At 47.7% G+C, this 15,981-nt stretch overlaps 1 long non-coding RNA gene across 1 annotated transcript; it reads right to left on the reverse strand.

Moving 5' to 3' along the window:
- Positions 1 to 6,705: 6,705 nt before the first annotated feature.
- Positions 6,706 to 15,200, reverse strand: LOC143443871 (uncharacterized). Its single transcript, XR_013113194.1, has 3 exons — positions 15,028 to 15,200; positions 14,326 to 14,436; positions 6,706 to 7,526 (listed from the first exon to the last, which is right to left on the reverse strand). It is a non-coding gene; the product is annotated as an uncharacterized LOC143443871 (long non-coding RNA).
- Between the last annotated feature and the right edge of the window lie 781 nt (positions 15,201 to 15,981).

Genomic DNA, 15,981 nt, shown 5'->3' on the forward strand with positions numbered 1-15,981 from the left:
AAAACCTGAGGCGTGAACCATAAGGGCTTCATCTTCTACCAAAGTACCTAGAGACCCAGAAAGAAGCAGACCTTCTATGTGGTGTGCACCCCCACTTTGTGAAACCTGGCTTCAGCAAAAACAAGGGGGATATCCCACACAAAGCCAGCTAACCATGGAGAAACCATGAGACCATAGAGGAATGCAGCTTACACCCTGCCAGAGTGGCAGCCCCCTCCCAAGCCACCCAATACTGCTCTGGAGTGGAAGGCAGTTCACCTCCCTCATCTTTGCAATATACTGTGAATTTCAAACAAATCTTGTAGTAAAGACCTATAAAACTCATTGCTTCATTGATGGACTATTTGATGCCAGTTGGAAGCAGAGGGCAAGCTTGGACTAGCCTCTCATCGTTGTCGGGTAGACCACAGGCCACTGAAGATTCTCTCAAATCCCTAGAGTTGGGTAGGTGCACAAATGCCATCATGGTGATCAGAACCATTCCCACACTGACCTTGGATGTAGCTAAGCCCACCCTTGTCTTCCCATGGCAGTCTGAGAGGTGAAGTCTCCAGGAAAAGCAAAACAGCCCTTGTTCAGCTGCTGCTGCCCTTATTGTGGTCTAGTTGGTACTCCAGCTGGTGCTCCCACCCTGCCTCCACCTACCCAGGTGATCCTCCCACTTGGAAGGCGGAGCTTCAAACTCCAGCTCCAGAGCACCAAAAACCTATTTCTCTAGAGAGGAAGAAGTGACAAGTTTCTCTCATAAAATAGGTGCCATGGAACGCATATCCCAACCAATGAGACCTCAAGCGTCCTCAACATCTGAGGCCATTATGTCATGTTCCCAGACAGAATCCCATGAGTTTCCACAGTTCTCTGGGGCTTCTCTTAGGAACTGGCTTTGAAATATTTGTCCTCTAAGAGCTCCTGGCTACGGGCTTGGTTCCCAGTTCAGCAGGGGGCACAGGTGGGACTTTGGGGAGATGAATCCTGAGGGCTCTGAGCTCAACAGTGGGATAATAGATTGGACTTGGGGCGAGCAAGAGTTTTGTTGTAAAAGGAAGCTCTCTCCTGCGTCTGCATGAGGCAAGAACGTGGAGCAGAAACCATAGAGGCACACTGCTTACTGGCTTGCTCCTAGGCTCACCTGCCTAGGGGTGATACCCATGGTAAGCTGGACGTTCCTGTATCAATCAACAATCAAGAAAAGGCCCCACAAACATACTTATGGAGCAATCTGACAGAGGCAATTGCCAATCAAGGGGTCCCTCCTCTGAAGCATGTCAAGCTGGCATTCACGGTTTAGCATGAACAGCTGCTTACGCAGGCTGCCCATTTTTTGTCTCTGTGGGCCAAACGGGAATAAAGTAGGAAGAGGACATATGTGAGCCCAAGGAGAATGTGTGAGTCCTGATTGCTGCTTATGCTTTTGTGACATGTACTCAGGTGCATCGGTGAGCCTCAGTATTCTCATCTCCAAAATGGGGATAATGATGCTTCCCACGTGAGGTTTGTTATAGATACCGTCACGTGATGAGCACCACAGTGAGGCACCTGATGAATGTGGCATTTGTTGATTTCTGTAGCCTGGAAGCCACACCGGGTCATGGCAGTGCACTTGGGATCTATCACCTCCCTGTGGACACACTGTGGTTCACTGCTATATGGCTTCGTCTCTCAGATACATGGCACCATCAGCACCTGTGTCCCAGTGCTCACATTGAGAGATAGAGATGAGAGGGGCAGAGCCCTCTTGGTCTCCCTCTGCCAATCCCACAGAAGGCTTCTTACCAATTCATCAATCACACATACACACACACACCCAAAGTGCCAAGGTCAGAACCATCAGATGCTGGTACCACATAGGCTCAGTGAAATCAGCTCAGACTTGGGCACTAGCATGGGCTACTCACCTGGAAGGAGAGGCCAGTGCTGAATCAAATGTAGGACAAGGCCAGATACAGGGGATACAACAGGTGTATGGTGTGGTGTCAGGTGAGAGCAGGGTTGTCCCAACACTGATAGGAAAAAAGAAGGCACAGAGAGGGCACAGACCTGGCCAGGCAGAATCCGAGGACTAGGGGACAGCTAGAGTTCTAAGCATCTTCCTGAGATCTGTTAGACCTGGCCTCCTCTGTGTGAGATCACAAAGAGGCGTCCTTGGTCTGCTCTGGTGTGGGACTGGATGTAGACAGGAGACCTGAACTCACTGTCCTCTCCTGCCCAGTCAAAGGTGTGCAAGCAGCATCAGAGGCTACTCACATCTGCACACCAAGTGCCATGGTCAACCTGTAATCACAGCAAAAAGAGCTTTGGAGAAGCTGGAGACACGCAGGAAATTGACTCCATCATTTTCCACATTAGCATACAGAGAGATAAAGATGCTCTGCCTTTTCTCTACCATGAGAAAAGTATGTCAAAGCCGTGACTAATCACCTCTGATGATGGAGAAGCTTATCCTGGATGGCAACATTTGCCAAGTGTCTATGCAAAAAGCATCCTCATCAGTCATGATAACATTGTACAACTTGGGCTTTGAGTCCGACCTATGACATTGTACTATTCTAACAGCAAACATCACGTCAACCAGAATGATTTTTAACACGTGGCTCAAAATCGTCTTTGTATCACGTCACCGGGCTTATTGGCTACAAAGTCGAGTCTACCCAGTTTCATCACATGAAATGTAAATGATCAATTAAACAAGAACAACAACAACAACAAAAACCCTAACATTTCATATTCTCTAACCCCACTGCTTGCATCCCGTAAGCAAAACACCTTTTGTATCTCCCCCACTGTAAAGCCTGTCGTTCTCAGATGCATCACTGGTAACCACTTACCATGACTGTACCATGTGATGCCATACTTCCTTCACTGGTGCTAAATGGTTCTCGGTGGTGGTGCTGGTCCCTAAGAAAATGAGCCTTATTCAATACCAGCTCTGTGGGTCACCTGGAAGGAGGAACCATGGTGAAGGCCTCAGGAGAGGAGGCAGGGACAACTATTGCTGGTGAGAGGCAGGGGAGCCATAATGTAGGGTCCGTGGACCTCAGAAACTCACATTCTGTCTTGTTATGGTATGTGAGACGGAGCTCTCAGACAATAACTAACTGAAGAAGGGGAAGTTTGTTCACTTCCCTGAGACCTTCTGGAGACAGAACAGGGGGTGGGTGGCACCCAGGACATGGTGAAAAGATTGTGCAAGCTCTCCAGAATGACCAGGAGGACAAAGGGCCCCATGCAGCAGGGGAGGCAAGGTGCAGATGGGACTAAAACATGCTTCTTCCAGTTAGATCCTGCATAGACTCTTGAGTTCTAAATCCTTTAGGCTTGGACTCAGGATCCTCTGTCATTGTTCTCACTGAGAGCTCCTCCTCTGGGGTCTCTGTCCTCTTCAGTGTCTCTCCAGGCCCCATGTGCATGGCACAGCCTCACTCGAAAGCTACCCCTACTACTTTCTGTTCTCCAGTACCTTATGTCTAGCAGGTCTAGCTAGGCCAGCAGCTGGGTGGGGATGCCCTGTCACAGGCCCCGAAAGATAAACAAGAAGGCTCTTCCGGAAGACCCCTCTCTGGAGCATACCCTTTATGTGGCTGGAAAGAAGGCATTTTCCATTTGTTGATCCCAGGCCTGTTGGCCCTAAGACGTGGCTCTGTGAGGAGGCTCCCAATGATTCCCACCTCCCTTCATCCCATTGCCAGCAAGGTACCTGACGTAAAGTAGATGGGCTGATAGGGTGAGGTGGGGGTTGGGAGAAGTAGAGCCACTAGACCCAGGTAACCCAGCTACTGGTGAGCTGTGTGCCATAGGAAGCCAAATATAAGGGGGTGTTTCATGGCTCTTATTAGAGGCGTGTCCACTGGCTGACCATGATGAACTGACTGATGGAGGCAGCTGTGAGAAGCCAGCTCCACCCACAGGCAGAAGGCAAGACAAGGCTTCACCTGCTATGTTTGGGGTATGGGTGTTTGTGGTAGTGAGTGTAATGGACCTGCAGGCAGAAGAGTATCCTGAGTAGAGATGCAGACAGGCCCAGCTAGTGCTACAAGAGAGACCTGAGTTCCTGGATTCCAGTGAGAGTTTGAAGCAGGAGCCAAGGTGAGCTCAGGGGCACTTGGCTCTTCTGAGAGCCCCAGCAACAATAAGGACTCTCAAGACTTCAGTCTCTCTGTGTGGGGCTCTCTCCTGTCTCAGTGGCACAGTGTTCATTAGCCAGTGGTGTGGGGTCTGCTTTGAGCTGAACTCAACAGCAGTGGAATGCTGCATGAGTTCTTCTCTTGGACACAGGTCAACCTATTCATCCAGGAAAACCACCCTAATGACTGTAAAGACAGACCTCAGTGCTGTCAGAGCCTCACACATTACTACGTGGATCCCGGCAAGTCGCTGCCACAGTAGCAGCCTCAAATGGATGCCCATGGTCTCTTTGATCTCAACTGAGGCCTTCTGGGGAAGATACACAGACTGTGTTCCCACACCACCCTCGTCCACATGCTATGATGAGAAGGGACTACAAGAAAGGTGAGGCTGCAATCCTTTTATCTGTGGGGGAAGGTCTTCCCAACAGGCGAGGCTGGAATCCATGCCGTAAGACCTCTGCTGTGCCTCTTTTCTCAGTGAGAATGCCAATACTGGGTGAGATGATACATTGATCCATTTCTCATTGTGGCGCAGCCATCCATCAGTGCCTCTTTCCTGTTCACAGGGGGCATCTGGATGCCAGGCACACAACTGTTCCCCTTGAAAGCCAAGAGCAGTGGGTGGCTGGTTCAGGCCAACTCTCTATGTAAACAAACCTCCTCCCTGCTGGGCTGGACCCACACCTGTGTGCTCTGCCTCCTGAGAATTCTCCATCCTGGAGAAGGCTTCTGATCTCTGCCTTCCCTCCTGAATCAAGTCTAGGCCGTGGTCTTTGTTTCACGCAAAATGGGCAGATGTCCAAGGAGAAGATACCAGACACTTTGTGGAGGTTCCAGTAGAGATTTTTATTCTACTGTTCCAAGAATCCTTCCTTTAAATAAATAAATAAATAAATAAATAAATAAATAAATAAATAGATCAGTGCTATGGGGCTAGCTCGGTGCTCAGGTGGAAAACTAGCCTAATATGCTGTTGAATTGGCTCCTATTCTAGCACTGCAAAAGCTGATAGACATGGAGATCAAACTATCAGGAGTTTGTGGTACCTACACAGTCCCAGGTTGGCACTTTGGAGGCATTTTGTGCCTAGAATCAGGCAATATAAAAAATAAAAGCAGGTATGCTCCAGGAAGAAGCTGAGAGTATGACCTGAGCTGGACAGCCCAACTGCAGGATTAGGGTGCTGTTCTGGGTCGTGTTTGTCAATTTGACACAAGCTGGAGTTAACTGGAGAGAGAAAACACCGTTTAAGTATTTGCCTCCATCCGATTGGGTGTGCTTCTAGACTATTTTCTTGATTAATGATCACTCTGAAAGGGCCCAGCCCACTGGGGTGCTACCCCTGGGCATGTGGTTTTGGATAGGAAAGCCAACTAAGCGAGCCACAAGGACCAAACCAGTAAGCAGTAGCACACTCATCCATGGCCTCTGTCTTTGTTCCTGCTTTCTAGTTCCTGCCTCGAGTTCTTGCTCTAACTTTCCTTCATGGAGGACTGTAAGCTTTAAGCTGAAATAAATCTTTTCCTCCTTGTTCATGGCATTTACCACAGCAATAGAAAGCAAACTAGGACAGATGGTAGTGCCAGCTCCATCACCTCGTGGATGCTCTATGGAACTCTGAGGCCTTGAGACCCACAGTCACCTCTGTGGAGGGTCAGCCCATTGTACAACAAATGGTTCCATGAAAGAACCTTTGGGAGCAAACTAGAGCTGCCTCCTGGGAAGCCAAGCTTGTTTCTAATAGGCTAGGTGGGGAACTCCAATCCCCAAACATCCAGATCCACCCAGGTCTCTGTGACCACTTAGTCCAGCACCCAATATAGCCCCATCTACCTCTTCCACCAGCTGGGGTGACACAATGATGTTTCATCTACTGGTCATGAAAAGGACCAGGAATCCCTCCACCAGTTCATCCGGTCCATTCATGATGGTGCCCCACATTACACATAGGGAAGCTGAGGCTCCAGGTGGTCAAAGCTGGCTTCACCAGAACCTTGGCAGTCACAGTATAGGCACCTAGGGTCTCCACCCCGGGGACCTGTCTCTCACAAGAATCTATAATTATCTAACAACAAAAATTGAAGGTCCTGGGGTGTGGGTGGGGGGTACATGTGTCCATGTTCACTCCTAAAGCCGGAACCCAGGGCAGCACTGCAAGCTATTCATACTGTGCTGAAGGGCCCAGGGAACTGTGGGTAGGATGAAGGATTCCCAACATGTGCTGGCAAAGGGACAAGTCTAACAAAACCCAGGAGCAAGGGAGCCCTGTGCTTCCTTCAGACTGTTCCCACACACCAGAGTTATCTCCAGAGGGGACCCAGGTAGGCAGACAGCTCTACCCAGAAACAGGGTGAAGGCTTTGAAATGGAGACATGATCTAAAGACCCTGTCACTGGCCGGCTGGGCGGTGGTGGCACACGCCTTTAATCCCAGCACTTGGGAGACAGAGGCAGGCGGATTTCTGAGTTCAAGGCCAGCCTGGTCTACAGAGTGAGTTCCAGGACAGCCAGGATTACGCAGAGAAACCCTGTCTCGAAAAACCAAACAATAAATAAATAAATAAATAAATAAATACCCTGTTACCTGGGCTCACTCCCTTTACTCTAAAAAGAGCAGGTGTATGAACACCTGTGCCAGTGAGAGACCAGTCAGCTGGGAGGACAGAAAGATGGAGACATCTCCAGGCTCCCACAGCATGTCCCCCACATTGGCATGACAGACAAGACAAGCATGGCCTCACTTCAGAGATTTCACTGTCAGCACAGCATGCCTGAGGCTTGGAGACCCTCCTGTCTGGAGGCACTCAAAGAGCAGGGTGTGTCTATGCCTTCCTGTGATTGCCAATGTCTCACTTGTCTCTGACCCCAGCCAGACAAAAACAAGGAGCAGGGTCTGGGCCTGTGCTGGAAAAAAAAAAAAATCTCACATGAAAGAGCTCAAAGTGATCTGTGAGGCTCATATCCTCTCTAAAAATAAGGACAGACAGAGGGGCAGGCTGAGGAAGAAGCTGGGAAGGAGGGGAAAGGATGAAGGAGAAACGTGAGAAGAAGGGAGGGAGAGGATGAAGGGGAAGAGAAAGAGAAAGGGGGAACAGAAAGGAACAGGGGAGGGGTGAGGAAGGAAGAGGGAAAGATTAAAAGGGGGGGGGAGAGGAAATGAAGGTGGGAAAGGGGGAGCCCTGTCCTAGTCTGTCACGGAGCACATTTTGGATGCTAAGTTCTAGCAAGGAGCCTTTCCACCAGCTTTGAAGGCTAACTGTGATGAGCCAGTGAGGATCTTCTCCAGCCTCCTTCTCCAGGCCTCCAGTATGCTATGTGTTGATGCCTGCTTCTCCCCCAGTTCTCACGTATACTGTGTGTTGATGCCTGCTCATCCTTCTGCTCTTTCTTCCTGCACAGAGCACTGTGGGGAACAGAGAAAAAGGGAAGTGAGAGAAACCATGGTGGCATTGTTACTCTTATGTTCCACAAAGTCCCTTCCCACTGACACCAGGATATCGATATTTGTCTTTGGTACCTTTATGAGAACCAAGAGTTAGAGATCTCCAAGATGGTGGGCATGGGGCTATAACACAGCAGCTCTTCCAGCTCTGAAAGGCAGGCCTCTGCTACTAGTGTACTGAAAGTCCACAGATCCAGCCCCAGGGTCTCATCACCATGAGCTGGCTCACCCGACAGAAATGCTGATTGTCAGGCAAACAAGAAGCTCCCAGGTAACCAGAAGCATCCTTGAAGATCTTTGCCACCTGGCCTACTCTTGGCATTGGCATTCTATGCCTCATGCTGCCTGGCCTCCTCTGGGAAGGCTCTCTGCCCCAGTCCATGATAAATGGGAGTTTATAGGATAAATGAATGAGGGGTAGAATGTGGTAGCATTGGAAATTCCCCGTCTCCAGGACAGTTTGCATTTTAATATTTTGAGCATCTTAGATTCACCAAAGAGGAAGCAGCTTTGAGGACAATAGAGAAGGCAGCCTCTGAGGTGGCCCTGTATCCATATACAGCCACCTGGTCCAGGCAGGACTGAACTTTGACTGCACACCACATCCTTAGAAGATCTCAGTGGGTTGCCCCATAGACTTCTAACCTAGAGACCCTTGATGCCTTGGCTTGGAGGCAACCTAGACAATGTCTACCTATACAAGAGTCACACTTGCAGCCAAGGTTGAGCCACTGATCCAGGTTACCCTCTTAGAGATCTCCAACCCGATGATGCTGGTCCTGTAGATTTTGGTCCCCCAGGACCTCTTCCCTCAGGGTTCCTCACCCTTGGGTCTTCCTTGTCCTCTCTCTCCAGTTTCCTTTCCTTTTAACACTCCCCCAAGTTTAATAACCCTTCTTCCCACTAAGTCTCTCCTCCCCCTTCTAGGCTCCAGTCCCTGCTCAGGTTACCTTCCCATTGAGGGTCTCCCTCCCCAGCCAGGCTCCTTTCACTCTATCCCTGTCTTTGTACCTTCCCTTCATTTCACTCTTCCTCCCCGACCTCTATCTTCTCCCCCTTACACTTCCTTCCACCTTCTCTGCCTCCCTCTTCCAAAGTCCTTCCCAATTTGATGTGAAGCTGTGTCCCATCGGGTGTCTCACAGCCATAGGCAGGAAGTAGGAACAGTAGTCTTGTGCTACGTCAAGAAGGGAAGTAAGGAGGAACAAGGGATAATCTGGTCAGGAAACAAGGGAAGAGAAAGATGGCATCCTCCTCTAGCCCAGCTTCTCCCATCAATACAGCTTCCTTCAGCAGCTCCAAGAGGCTGAATCCTGTCTTCCAAGATTGGCTTCCAGCCACGTCCGTAGCTGAGAAGAGTGCTGTAATTAACAGCCCTCATTAATCAGGACTCAAACTGGGCAGAACAGGAGATGGGGGGGCTGGGAGGGGCATTACTGCATTGCACTGACAAAGCCATTGCCACCACCTGAGCCTCAGTGAGGGCCCTTGAAGTCAGGCCTAGGATCTAGTCAGAAAGAAACAGAGGCCAGGCCTGGACCTAAAGAAGAAGGCTACTCTAGGGTCCGGCCACTTTAAAACAGGCCTGTTTTCAGTTACCTTCCTTGTGGAAACTCCTTAGTCATTCTCCCACAGCCAACAGAAACTCCCGTTAGACAACAGAGATGACTAGGTCAGGTCTTCCAGCTCACAGCCCTGTTCTCGTGGCTAGAGCAGACCCACATTCCCAGCTCACTGTGGGCACCACACAATGGACCAACAATATAAAGAAAAAAAATTAAAGACAAGCTGAGTAAGTCCTGCACAGGACTAACTGGGTGCTTCTGGGTCATTCTGTAGAGCCTGCTCTGCCTGTTTTTTCCCAGAGCTCTCAGAACAGGTGGGTATCCCTGCCCCTCCCTCCACCCAAATGTAGGTCTTAGAACTTCCATGTGGGCGCAAGCAGTGTTTTTGTGTGTGTGTGTGTGTGTGTGTGTGTGTGTGTGTGTGTGTGTGTGTCTTTGAGAGGCAGTATCTGTCTTATTAACCCAGCTAGTTTTGAACTCATAATCACAAGCAACCCCCATTTTGTAGACTTTTGAGTAGCTGGGACCACAGCTGCATGGCCAGCACACCTCAACTATGCCACTTAGAATCTGACTTCAGCAGAGCCCTGAAGGCTCAGAGACCCTGCCTCCTTCATCCATGTCTGAACTTATTCCTGTGGCTGTGACCTTCTTCATGACTGTATGATGACCCTGGGCTCATTCAAGGGCTCAGCTTCAAGGGCCAGTTCCTCCTTGCACCTCAAGAAATGGAACATTGTCTCCTCCATTTGCTTGTGGAGAAATGTGGCATGTCCCACACTTACTGTCATCCAAAGAACACTTTCTCACACTCTGGCTGCCTTAAAGGCAAAGATTATTTGACAAGTCCACTGTGACCTCCCCATCCACCCACCCCAAACAATCAGATGCAAGTGAAAAAAAGTTCTATCAAAAAAAGGATTTGCCATTTTAACCAAATTGCCCTGTGCATGCCTGGTCTTATTTTCATAAACTAGAGAGAAGGTGACATTTGCTTATCGTAAATCTGATGATAACTTCAAATAAGTTCAGAATTGGGGGATTTTATAGGTAACTACAGGTAAGTCCAAATTAGCATTTTGGCTTTATTGGGGGGGGGGGGGGAAATCTGTCTTACAAAAGCCTATAATTGGTCTGAGCCAGTGCATCTGTGTGTCTGTTAGAAGCTTGGCCAAACTGGATTTGGACCCCCCTACTCCTGTTCCAGTCACTGTTTCCTATGACATGCACAGTGGGGTTTATCTAACACTGGGAAATTACTTGGGACTCGATATAACTTCATACACACATAATGTTCTCCCACATCTCCTACAAGTGGAGAGCAGCTTAAAGTACAGATTGGCTGGAATATCCTCTTACTTCTGGACAATGGGAGCTTCCATGTCCATCTTCTGCTCAGTGTTTATGTATCTATATCAGCTGGATTTGATGGAGTCCGAGAAAACAAGTCACATGGCTCTTCCGAGAATCACTTTAGCTGTGGAACCATGCAGGGCACCTTGTGATTCCAACCCTCAGCTGGAGACCTAGCTTTACTGGTATGAAGATCTCTCAATCCTTGTCATTTTGCAGGAAAATATTTTGTGAAGTGGCTTATACAGTTCAAACAGAAATCTACTTAGCAAAGAAAACACTCCAAAGAGTGATTAGGTAGGCTGCCTAAAGCAGGCAGCAGTGAGGTAGCTTCTGAATTGTGGATTCTAAAGTTTCTATAAATATTTCTGAGATGGGTAGCAAGTTCATGCTATAAGGTAACCATTTTTTTTTTTTTTTGCTCCCAAATCATGGTAGACCAGATCTCTCTTTTAAAATATTTCTTCTCATTGATCCCCACAAAAGAGGGGGTGCCAAAACTGCAAAGCATGAGGTATCATAATGACATCAGAGTTTTGAAGAGTCAGACACTTTGTTGGCACACATGTGGGAAAACGCCCTGATTACCTTGGTTTCTGATATAGTGGAACTGCCAAGCAGCATCCTCAAGGGGGTTTAACCACAAAGGGGGCTGACCATCAGGAGACACGGCTGCCAGGATACAGACATGGTGTTCCTCAGCTTCCTCATATATAAATCCTTGCCTAACCAGTATCACGACACTGCATTCACTAGACTCTGGAGGAGACAAGGCTTTGAATCGCCTTCCCTATCAGAAAGCTGGTTAGAGGTAGTCATCTCCTCATTCCACAAATCCTGGGACAGCATAAGAGAGACAAAGAGACTCCCTCTGCAGTAAACAGAGCAAGTCTCACCAAATGCCACCCAAAACACAGTGGGTCTCTTCTCCTCTGCTCCTTTTCTGTGAAACCTTCCTGAGTCAGCTTCAGGAGACAAGGTAGACTCTGGAGCCTCGAATCCTCCAGTCAAGCATGATCCCAGGAAAAACGGAACCCAGAGCACTTGGAGGACAACCATTCTTGAGAGAGGTACTTATTTATGTGCACGTATGTGCACGTGTGCATGTTTGTTTGTGTGCTGGTGCCCATGTATGAGGACATATGTGTGCACATAAGTGCCTATGCTGTAGAAGTCAGAAGTCGGCTGTACCTGGTTTTGTCTTTGTTTATTCTTAGATGACTCTAGGACTCTAGGGATCCTTTGCTTTCAGGGCAAGCACTTCACCAACAGCTCCCTCCCATTTCCCTGATTGCTGCCCCCTATTCAGTTGCCTGCTGAGCCTCAGCAACTTCTTTAGGCACAAGGATCATCTGGGAACCAGAGAAATGCAGGCCTGGTGAGACCAAATCCACAGCTCTGTATACTGAGGCCCAGCCACACTGCTTTCTCCTACCCTGTTCCTCAAGTGTTCTGGGAAAGCCTGCTGCAGCATACATTGCAACTGCCTGGGTCTGCATCTGCCATCCTCCTCCAATCTCCCGGGAGGTGTTCAAGCAGCTTCTCCTTGATGCCCATCTTCATTCTAATCCAAGAAAATTGGCTCATGGCTATCCTCACATCAAAATGAAAAAGAATCATAAGCCGTTGATCCTCCTGTGGTGAGGGCTAAGCTTTGAGATGACCATTTCTTGATTGTGCAAAATAGACATCGAGCTCTTTTATCCTTGGTGGTGGTTTTAATCCCCCATCAGTTGGCTCAGGTATTTTCTGAACTTTATTTGCTGCCTCCAGCCAAACACATAATTCGGCCAGGTTTCTGAATCAAAAATTGGGTCAGCAGTCTCTGTCTTCTTTAACCTTGCCATCCCATTGTAGTAAATGCAGGTTCTCTCTCTCTCTCTCTCTCTCTCTCTCTCTCTCTCTCTCTCTCTGTCTCTCTCTCACTCACACATACACACACATATATATATACACACACACATACACACACATATACACACATATACACATACACACATATACACACATACACACACATATACACACATACACACACATATATACACATACACACATATACATATGTACATACATACACACATATACACACACATACATATACATATATACATCATGCACATACACACACACACACACTCACCTCCTAGGTTTTGGAATTTCAGGGTAATGGAAGTACCCTTCATTATGCACTATTAGCCCCTCTCTACGTGTATTTATGCTAATGAGATAACAGAGTGGGGAAGGACTGGGGAGAGGCTTCAGGTCAGGGACCTGCAGATGGAAAAGGCTAGTTTATGATCAGAGGTTTGGACCTTTAGCTTCATTCTTCCACCTCCTTGGGTGGAAGTGAGAAGAATGGAACCCACTGGTAATGGCCAGTGATGTTTTCTGAACCTGTTCCAAGATGCAAAGCCAACAATCAACCAGCCATGCCTGAGAAATGCAACTTTATATGAACATCCTGCAACAGTGTCATTTGAAAAGCTTCTAGATAGAGAATATATCCAAGGACCTGGAGAGAGATGTGACCACAAACAGTGGGAGCTCCATCTCCTGCTTAGACCTGGCCCCATGCATCTCTTTAGTAGGCTGCTTGTTTATATATCCTTCATGATACAGTAGAACCAGAAGCACAGCATTTCTATATTCTTTTTTGAGTTGTTCTAGCAAATTATCAGACCCAAAGGCATCTGTGGCAAACGACATACTCAAAGCCAGCTGACTTTGCAACCAATGTCTGAAACAAGGGCAGTATTACAGGTTTAGGTCTTGACCTTATGAATCACACGAACTCCAAGATTATCCCAGTACTAAGTTTCTGGACACTCAGCCAGCATCCAATACGGACTGCTGAGAATTGTGCTTGTACATGTGTGTGGCTCAGATCCAAGCCCTACTCACCCAGCCTCAAGAGCCCTAGATTTCCTGCTTTGTCCATGGCAGCCCTTTATCTGCTGTGTCCAACAGTCAGTAAAGTCTCACAATATACACTATCCCATTGGGCTCAGCTCACCTTCCTCAACTCACAGCAGTTCAGTGGCTACCTCACAATAATAAGATTAATAACAAACCTCAACCCACACAGATTTCTTGTGTTTGGTCACAAGGTGTGACTTAGAGCTCTCCTGCCAGTGGGCCATAAGCAGAGACCTTCATTAGCTAGGCTGAAAGGGTCCAGATGGCTACATGATACCCAGGGCAATAAGAAACCTCTTCCATGCCCAGACACATGGCCACACCATAGAAAATCTTTTCCCAAAGCCCAAGTCACCACATGCAAGCTGATTTCCCATGATGAAGTTCAAACCACATAAATGGCATCTGCACGCTCAAGGAGATGAATGGACAAGATTGTAGGCTATGCCCTTCCCCCAGTGGCTTGGCCCAGGCTCTGGATGGGTTGGGGAAAGTGGAGGCAGATAGGATAGGGAAAGTGGAAGTGGACTAAACGGAGGTGTATGGATGCTGGCAGCCAGTTCTACCTGAATTAGTTCTTTTCTTATTGCTGTGACAAAATATGTGACAAAGGCAACTTGGGAGAGAAGGATTTAGGAGTACAGCCTACCACATAAGGAAGGTTTAGTGTGAGGACAGAGCCATATCTGCAGACAGGAAATGGGGGGTGGGGGTGGGCACTGGTGTTTCACTTCTTTCCTCCTTTTTATTCACTCTGGGAGCCCAGCCCTTGGCATGGTACTGGTCACATTTAAAGTAGGTATTTTAATCTCAGTTAACCCAGTCATAGAACTCCCTCAGACATCCCCAGGGGTGTTTTTTCATGGTGATTTTTAAATATATATAGTCAAGTTGACAAGATTAACAGCCAAGTTATCCAATACCTTGGTCTTGCCTCTTCAATCCCCTTGTTGAGCCTGGTTGGGGAGTCACGTGGGATAGCTTCACTGCCCAGCCAGGTAGAACTCAGCTAGCTCTCTACACCCATGTTTCTCCTGGTGGGACAAAGAAATGTCATTTATCACACTTGAACTTCAGGTTTTCCCTCCTGTCTGTAGCTTCTTGAGAGCAGAAACCACATATTCGCATGTTGGTAACAATGCCTGGGAAGCAGTTCTCTTCTAAGCCCTACCACCAAGCTTCTAGTTTGTATTCTTCCTGAAACCTCACCACTGTCCTCTTCTATAGACATTCTATACACAAAACATCCTAGGTGGGGAAGGGGGGCTTAGGAGGGGAAAGGGAAGGAAGAAGAGAGGGAGGGAGGCAGAGGAGGAAGGGAAGGAGGAAAAGAGGAAGAGAAGAAGGGAAGAAGGAGGAAGGGAGGTAGGAGAGAGAAACAGAGAGACAGAGACAGACCAGGAAACCACTCACCTAGAGTTTGAACCCAGGCAGAACCCTGACCCAGGGCAGAGACAAGTGAAGCCCCCATCCTTGGCACTAGATACCACTGAGGCAGTTATGACCAAAGCACTGATGGCATCAGCACTCCATCATCAGGGCTAAGCCCATATCTGGTGGCTGTTTCATTAAAAGAATGTCATTTATCATATTCTCAAATGAACTAGTGGCAGATTCACGAGTACCTTCTAGGTAGTAACTAATGAAGTCCAGTCCTTAAGGTCCATGTGAATGTAGAGGAAACGATCTTGCTTAGGGACTGATCCCCTGGTGGCATGTGGAAGAGGAAGAGAGATCGTGGGATTTGAATTCAGGCATGAGAATCTGATTCTGTGGTTCCCAGAAGAAACTTACCACCCTGCATAGAAAGAAGAAAAGTTGTTGTCAATTGAGCTACACTTTAGCTAAGAAAAGCCAAAAAGCAAGCTTTTCTCAGCTGTCAGAGAGAGAGAGAGAGAGAGAGAGAGAGAGAGAGAGAGAGAGAGAGAGAATGAGACGGGGCACAAGTACCTGTTAATTACAATATTTTTCCCTGAGTTTATTCTCATATGCAACTAATACCATCAGCTTCAGGTGGAGTAGAAATGTGTGGGATAGAGGCAGCAGATACAAGTCACAGAAATCTTGGTACATGGTAGGCATGGTACACTGAGGTGAAAATGAATAGCTGCCATGATCTACCAGAGTTGTGAGTGACAGAGCCATAATGAATGAAAATAATGATCCATGGAAGACACGATATTCACAAGAAGTTGTGGTGTTCAGAAGTCATGGTGCATTGTACAGAAATCGTAATGCACCTAAGTCTTTACGAAGAGCAGTCAATATGAACAGAAGCCATGAGGCACCAAATTCACAAGTCATGAAAATAGCAATGTATAGAATTCATGGTATATGGAAGACATGGAACATAGAAACTACGATGCACAGAAATCATAATACACATAGGTCATGATGAACAGAAGGCATAATTTATGAACATAGTGACATGTGGCAGTCATGATGTATAGAAGCCATGGTGTATGGAAGTCATGGTGGACATAAGTTATAGTGCATGCAAGCATGGAGTCATATTATACAGAAGTCATAGTGCACAGAAGTCACAAAGCATAGACATCATAAAGTATAGAAGCTGTAAA

Source organism: Arvicanthis niloticus, chromosome 11, assembly GCF_011762505.2.
Source record: "Arvicanthis niloticus isolate mArvNil1 chromosome 11, mArvNil1.pat.X, whole genome shotgun sequence".
In the NCBI taxonomy this organism is placed as follows: Eukaryota; Metazoa; Chordata; class Mammalia; order Rodentia; family Muridae; genus Arvicanthis; species Arvicanthis niloticus.